Source organism: Bubalus bubalis, chromosome 8, assembly GCF_019923935.1.
Source record: "Bubalus bubalis isolate 160015118507 breed Murrah chromosome 8, NDDB_SH_1, whole genome shotgun sequence".
Lineage (NCBI taxonomy): Eukaryota > Metazoa > Chordata > Mammalia > Artiodactyla > Bovidae > Bubalus > Bubalus bubalis.
Window position 1 is genome coordinate 72676024 of NC_059164.1, and position 8228 is coordinate 72684251.

The following is an 8228-nucleotide window of genomic DNA, read 5'->3' on the forward strand; positions in this document are numbered from 1 at the left end:
AGATGTGGATATTCAAAGTTACTGTCTGAATTGTTGGTCAACATGAGAGAGATTTATTCTTCTCTTTCACATAGAGTGATACTTGACATAGGACCATATATTTTAAACACCATTTTCAAATGGGCAAGAATATATGTGTTCACTGATGTGTGTACAGCATAAATGCTTAATATAACATTAGTTATTGGAAAGCTTTACTTAATAAGAAAAGGAGCAGAGATCAAACCATAAGTTTCTTTTTTGTATCTGTGAGTCTGTTTCTGTTTTGTATATAAATTCATTTGTATTATTTTTTATATTCCACATATAAGTTATATCATATAATATTTGTCTTTGACTTACTTCACCAAATATAGTATTCTCTAGGCTCATCCATTTTGCTGCTAACAGCAATATCTCATTCTTTTTTATGTCTGAGTAATATTCGGTTGTATATGTATACCACATTTTAATCCAGTTATCTTTTTGATAAAAATATGGAGTGTTTTAAAAATTTGCATGTCGTCTTTGCACAGGGGCCAGGCTAATCTTTTCTGTCTATATTTTTCCAATTTTAATATATGTCCTTTCAAAGCAAACACTAATTAGTGTTTGTTTTTAAATTTTCAGATGGTTTGTGTCAATGCTGCTTTGATTATTTCCTAAAAAAGAGGAAAAATATAGGTTATTGCTAGATATAACTAGAGACACTACTTGCACTGTCAGAGATAAGATGAGATCAGATCAGTCACTCAGTCGTGTCCGACTCTTAGCGATCCCATGAATCACAGCACCCAGGCCTCCCTGTCCATTACCAACTCCCGGAGTTCACTCAGACTCACATCCATTGAGTCAGTGATACCATCCAGCCATCTCATCCTCTGTCGTCCCCTTTTCCTCCTGCCCCCAATCCCTCCCAGCATCAGAGTCTTTTCCAATGAGTCAACTCTTCGCATGAGGTGGCCAAAGTACTGGAGTTTCAGCTTTAGCATCATTCCTTCCAAAGAAATTTCAGGGCTGATCTCCTTCAGAATGGACTGGTTGGATCTCCTTGCAGTCCAAGGAACTCTCAAGAGTCTTCTCCAACACTGTAGTTCAAAAGCATCAACTCTTCAGTGCTCAGCCTTCTTCACAGTCCAACTCTCACATCCATACATGACCACTGGAAAAACCATAGCTTTGACTAGACGAACCCTTGTTGGCAAAGTAATGTCTCTGCTTTTGAATATGCTATCTAGGTTGGTCATAACTTTCCTTCCAAGGTGTAAGCATCTTTTAATTTCATGGCTGCAGTCACCATCTGCAGTGATTTTGGAGCCCATAAAAATAAAGCCTGACACTATTTCCAGTGTTGCCCCATCTATTTCCCATGAAGTGATGGGACCAGATGCCATGATCTTCGTTTTCTGAATGTTGAGCTTTAAGCCAACTTTTTCACTCTCCACTTTCACTTTCATCAAGAGGCTTTTGAGTTCCTCTTCACTTTCTGCCATAAGGGTGGTGTTATCTGCATATCTGAGGTTGTTGATATTTCTCCCGGCAATCTTGACTCCAGCTTATGTTTCTTCCAGTCCAGCGTTTCTCATGATGTACTCTGCATATAAGTTAAATAAACAGGGTGACAATATACAGCCTTGACGAACTCCTTTTCCTATTTGGAACCAGTCTGTTGTTCCATGTCCAGTTCTAACTGTTGCTTCCTGACCTGTATATAGGTTTCTCAAGAGGCAGGTCAGGTGGTCTGGTATTCCCATCTCTTTCAGAATTTTCCACAGTTTATTGTGATCCACACAGTCAAAGGCTTTGGCATAGTCAATAAAGCAGAAATAGATGCTTTTCTGGAACTCTCTTGCTTTTTCCATGATCCAGCGGATGTTGGCAATTTGATCTCTGGTTCCTCTGCCTTTTCTAAAACCAGCTTGAACATCAGGAAGTTCACGGTTCATGTATTGCTGAAGCCTGGCTTGGAGAATTTTGAGCATTACTTTACTAGTGTGTGAGATGAGTGCAATTGTGCAGTAGTTTGAGCATTCTTTGGCATTGCTTTTCTTTGGGATTGGAATGAAAACTGCCCTTTTCCAGTCCTGTGGCGACTGCTGAGTTTTCCAAATTTGCTGGCTTATTGAGTACAGCACTTTCACAGCATCATCTTTCAGGATTTGGAATAGCTCCACTGGAATTCCATTACCTCCACTAGCTTTGTTCGTAGTGATGCTTTCTAAGGCCCACTTGACTTCACATTCCAGGCTGTCTGGCTCTAGGTCAGTGATCACACCATCGTGATTATCTGGGTCTTGAAGATCTTTTTTGTACAGTTCTTCTGTGTATTCTTGCCATCTCTTCTTAATATCTTCTGCTTCTGTTAGGTCCATACCATTTCTGTCCTTTATCGAGCCCATCTTTGCATGAAATGTTCCTTTGGTATCTCTGATTTTCTTGAAGAGATCCCTAGTCTTTCCCATTGTGTTGTTTTCCTCTATTTCTTTGCATTGATCACTGAAGAAGGCTTTCTTCTCTCTTCTTGCTATTCTTTGGAACTCTGCATTCAGATGTTTATATCTTTCCTTTTCTCCTTTGCTTTTCACTTCTCTTCTTTTCACAGCTATTTGTAAGGCCTCCCCAGACAGCCATTTTGCTTTTTTTGCATTTCTTTTCCATGGGAATGGTCTTGATCCCTGTCTCCTGTACAGTGTCACGAACCTCATTCCATAGTTCATCAGGTACTCTATCTATCAGATCTAGGCCCTTAAATCTATTTCTCATTTCCACTGTATAATTATAAGGGATTTGATTTAGGTCATTCCTGAATGGTCTAGTGGTTTTTCCTACTTTCCTCAATTTAAGTCTGAATTTGGCAATAAGGAGTTCATGGTCTGAGCCACAGTCAGCTCCTGGTCTTGTTTTTGCTGACTGTATAGAGCTTCTCCATCTTTGGCTGCAAATAATATAATCAATCTGATTTTGGTGTTGACCAACTGGTGATGTCCATGTATAGAGTCTTCTCTTGTGTTGTTGCAAGAAGGTGTTTGTTATGACCAGTGCATTTTCTTGGCAAAACTCTATTAGTCTTTGCCCTGCTTCATTCTGTATTCCAAGGCCAAATTTGCCTGCTACTCCAGGTATTTCTTGACTTCCTACTTTTGCATTCCAGTCCCCTATAATGAAAAGGACATCTTTTTGGGGTGTTAGTTCTAAAAGGTCTTGTAGGTCTTCATAGAACCGTTCAACTTCAGCTTCTTCAGCGTTACTGGTTGGGGCATAGACTTGGATTACTGTGATATTGAATGGTTTGCCTTGGAAACGAACAGAGATCATTCTGTTGTTTTTGAGTAGATATGGCAGAATTGCAGTTCTCTTCCAACTTTCTTACACTGGGCTTTACATCTAACTCCACCCCAAAAGTGGCAACAAAGCAATGAGAAATAAGCACCTGCTCATTTCAATTATGCACAAGCCCCTTCACTTGCTAGGACATCTGTGGAATATATAAATGAAAGTATAGGGTCTTGCTGCTGGGCTTTGAGAAAAGCAATGCCATTATTAGAGTAAGGCTTCATTTCATTCATTTTAAGAAAGTTTACTTGATTTTATTCTTATAAAACTAATTAGTCTTTGTTCTAAGCATTGGAGTAAAATGTAAAGTAACAAGAGATTATCCAGGGTCTCTCCCAAAAGCTTTCACTATCAATATAGTATTAGATATGTTTATTCCAGACTTTCTTTCTAAGCAGATTTTTCTTAGTTTTGATCATATATATGTAGTGATTTATTCAATTAATATTACAATTTGTTCATAAAATCAGTTTTATCTCCTTGATTCATCTTACATAAATTTCATCATAAACAATATTATCTTACATAATTTTCACTGTGCTTGAGTTAATGTTGTTAAATCTGAGTGATTTAATTCTTTCATCATAGGCTAACTCTTCCCTATTAATTTCTTTTATTCAACTGACTTTTGTCTAATGCACTCAGTTGTAGAAAATTTCAAAATATAATTCGATGCAATATTTATATAAAATTCAGCAGCCATATTATTATAAGAAATTATGTTTCTTATTTCTATAGCATCTCTTTCATATTCATTAAATGTGCAGAGACGATGGCAATGCATTTATGTAATTTTGACCTATTACAACATGCCAGTGAAATTGTTTTTTAAGATATTTCATGACATTTATAATTAATTTTACTCAAATTTAGGATATTGATTTTGCTAAAGAACATTGTATTTTACTTTATTTATGCTCCTGTCTGTCTCTTAAGTAAGATTGCTCATGTGTTCTTCCTTGACTGATGTATATCTTAGTTCTCATAACAGATTAGAACTAACTAAAGTTTTAGTAAATTAATTAATTAATGCATTTTTGTAACTTTTATTATGTTTGTTTGAATGTATCTACAAAGCCTCTAACACATATGAAAAATATGTTTGGCTTAAAAAGTAGACAATATTTGTTGGCATGGCAGTTTTCAAATGATAAGCTAAATGTTGAAGTTTTTTCTTGGATACTTTTAAGTTTGCTAGTATAGTTTTCAGCTACTTGTTGGCTAAAACCTTCAACTAAGGTAATATTGTATTTATTTGGATTGTTTGACTCAAGTGTACACTTCAGAAATCTTCCATAGAAATGTTCCTATCTTTAATGTCATCCTTCAAGGAAAATGATTCTGTTTAGAGATCTTCCCCCACTTTATCAGTTCATCACGTATTTATTTGTTGCAACACTTTCTTAAAAATACTCAAATTGTTTTTTGCTTTGTTTTAGTCACATTCATTTATTTTTATCACATTCATAAGTATAATAAGGCTTACATAGGAGACTTTTATAAAAACTTATCATCTTCATCAGTTTCCTGTGGATCCATGTTCCGTAGAGAAGAAGCAAATTATAAAAATTAATTCCAGGCTATATGCCAGCTTTCAGATTGAAATCAATTAACGCACACAAAAAACAGCTGATGGTCTGGACTAGATTGTTTGATTTTGTTGTTGATAATGTCATTCATTTTGTTTTGTTTTCTGGAAGAAAACTAAATGCTAAGTGATGACTAGTCCTTCAAGAACTTTCAAATTTCCAAAGATACGGGCATATTGCCGGCTTTTTTATTGCTACTGTTCTATTCTCCCTGTATCCACAGGCATGTAAATGACATGAAAAATAATGAGAGGGAAGATTAGGTGTCAGAGGAGGAAGATCTTTGATTTGCACGTGGGAAAACAGATGGGCAAAGATGAAATTAAGTGGTTAGAAAATTGAACCTGTGTTACAAAATATTATAAGGAGTTATAAATTTTAAGTCATGTGAAATACACTATAGGTATAGCACATATAATAGACATACTATCTACCTAGCAAGGATGATTTTAATTTTATCAAGAAATATCCCAAAGAGAATCTTAGGAAAACTTTAAGAGTGGAAATCACAACTAAAATCATCCATGGTGCTATTCCAATACTATAAAAACATGCATCTGACTAAACAAGCCATTACACATTTCCTCCTAAATTCTTTCCCTTAAACCCAAACAAGCCCCACCTCCAGTTGGACTGATGGTACCCATTCCAAACTGGAGCCTGGTTTGGTAACTCCTTGGCTCTTTGTCGAATTTTCCTTCTTCCTTCTCAAGAGATCTAATGCAAGCTGTTTCATCTAATTTTTTCTGCTGGCATTTCTTATAGTCATGAAGGTACACCTTTGATAATCCTTTTCTGTAAGTACACATAAATTCTTTATAACACCTCTCTACCCTTTCTGTTCTCCCTTTTCTGGCAGGTTATCTTAGGAAATCACTCCCACTATAAATTATTATAAAATATCTGGATTATGATTGAAAGATAAGACTACTGTTCATGCAAATCATGTTACTAAATACTCATTACGTTTTCTTCCAGACTTCTCTTCATACCACCCCCTGTTTCTTGATTAATGGCACCAAGAGATGCCCAATTAATTTTTCCATCTCTCACACCAGTGAAGGGAAAATCATAAAGGTGCATTCTTCCCCCACCCCGATGATAAGAACTAGTAATTGAAACCAAATGTCTATCTCTTTATCACCTCTCATATCTGACCACTTTTCCCCTTCCTCAGAATACTGGATTATAACTTAAGTCAGACTTTCATCTCTTATTTCCACCATTTCAATATTTTTTAATTGATCCTGCCTTTTTTGTCACCCCTTTCTTATCTATCCTTAAGATTGTCATCAGGGTAAGATTTTAAGTTGCTAATCAGATCACACCATACTTTTACATACAATTCATCATTAACTTCCCATTCCCCTAAACTTAAACCCCATCTTCTTGGCATGGCACATGAAGGCTACAATAATTGGAAGGCTCGCCTGCCCAGGCTTATTAGAACTCTACATCACACTCTGTGTGTTGTAGCCATCTCAGAATTCATCATGTTGGTTTGCCCCTTCACAGATGTTTTCTCTGCATTTAGTAGACTTCTTACTCTCAGGCCTTGCTTTCTTTGCCTAAGCAATTATATCTAAGATTAATATAACACTACTTCTTATTTGTTTTAATGTTTCCCTTTCTACTTACTAATGTTACATTCTATCATTTTTAATTGCAATTATATACCCTTCAATTATATTCTGGGTTAAATAGGCCTTTGTGAGCTAGCCTAGAAATCTTACCATTATTTGTAAAGTGTTTCAATTAAAACAAAAGCCACAAGTTCCAAATGACTGACTGGAAAACAAATATTTGGAACATAACCTATTTGTAATTTCATTCCCACTGGTTATAACACCAAATGAAGAAACAATATCAAATCTCAGAGGAAGACTTTGCTTGCTTGTTAAAACATATGTTTCTAGTGATGTAGGCATGAGAGAATAAAGAAAGGTATATTTCTATTTAACATTAAATTAAATGCCAGATGCTATTTATACACAATAAAAATTCTGGAAACAACAGGGTTTGGCTCTAAGTTTAAAAATGAACTACTAGGGAATTAAGCTGGAGAAGGCAATGGCACCCCACTCCAGTACTCTTGCCTGGCAAATCCCATGGATGGAGGAGCCTGGTAGGCTGCAGTCCATGGGGTCGCTGAGGGTCGGACACGACTGAGCGACTTCACTTTCACTTTTCACTTTCATGCATTGGAGAAGGAAATGGCAGCCCACTCCAGTGTTCTTGCCTGGAGAATCCCAGGGACGGGGGAGCCTGGTGGGCTGCCGTCTATGGGGTCACACAGAGTCAGACACGACTGAAGTGACTTAGCAGCAGCAGCAGCAGGGAATTAAGCACTTAACTGAATAATGGATGGCAAATAGTAGAGTTGAGTTTCTTACTGTTTGAGTGGGAGATTATAGATAAGTAAGAGGAGAAGTATGTTTAGGGGAGCAGTAAACACACACAGACATACATATGCACACAGGATAGTATACATAAATATATTATCTTGCTTTGTCAGCTGAGAGAGCCTAGAAGGCAATGACACCCCAGTAGCAATAAGCACACAAGCACCCATGTCTTGGTTTCTAATACGCTTCTCCAAATAAAGAAACCAAGGACAATTAGAGAAATGCTTGATGGACTGATTCTAGGGCTTGGCAGAAAATATACAAGATTATCTTGGAGCATCTTGATATGCTAGAAAGTAAGGAAGTACTCAAAAAACAAACCAAACACATGTCATTGATGATTGTATGTCAAGGAGACATATGAGTCAACTGAAAAGTCCAAAACTGGAATAATTTGACCAACACAATATATAAAGTATAGTGGATTATCACCCAAAGTACAAAACAAATGCCAATTAGTCCAGATGATATAAATGATTGGGTAAAGAAACAAATGAAAGCATAGATAAATCTCTTGTGCAGTAGAATCCCAAATAATTAATGTAGATATTTAGCTATCAAGGAAGAGGAACATAACTGCCATTCCTTCATTCCAGGCTGTGCATTGTGACTTTCTTCCACAGTATAATGTGGAAAGGAGGAAAAAGAGTAAATCACGCAGTAGATAAACCTGACAGATATCTCTTTAGCCAGGTGAGAAGGTTTATACTAGTAATGATAAATTATGTTGATAATATATACCTTTGTTATGGTGTAATAAGGATAGCTGTTTACCTCTGTGATTTTCCTCCCAAACCCTATAACATTAGCTTGATAATGGGGAAACCAGACAATTCCCAGTGAAAGACATTCTGCAGATATCTGACCAATATTCAAAACTGTCAGGGTCATCTAAAACAAGGAAAGCCTGAGACACTGTTAC

At 36.5% G+C, this 8228-nt stretch overlaps 1 non-coding gene across 1 annotated transcript; it reads right to left on the reverse strand.

Annotated features, from left to right (window-relative positions):
* Nucleotides 1-470: 470 nt before the first annotated feature.
* On the reverse strand, nucleotides 471-579 carry LOC112586738. The gene has a single exon (XR_003111224.2). It is a non-coding gene; the product is annotated as a U6 spliceosomal RNA (small nuclear RNA).
* Nucleotides 580-8228: the final 7649 nt, after the last annotated feature.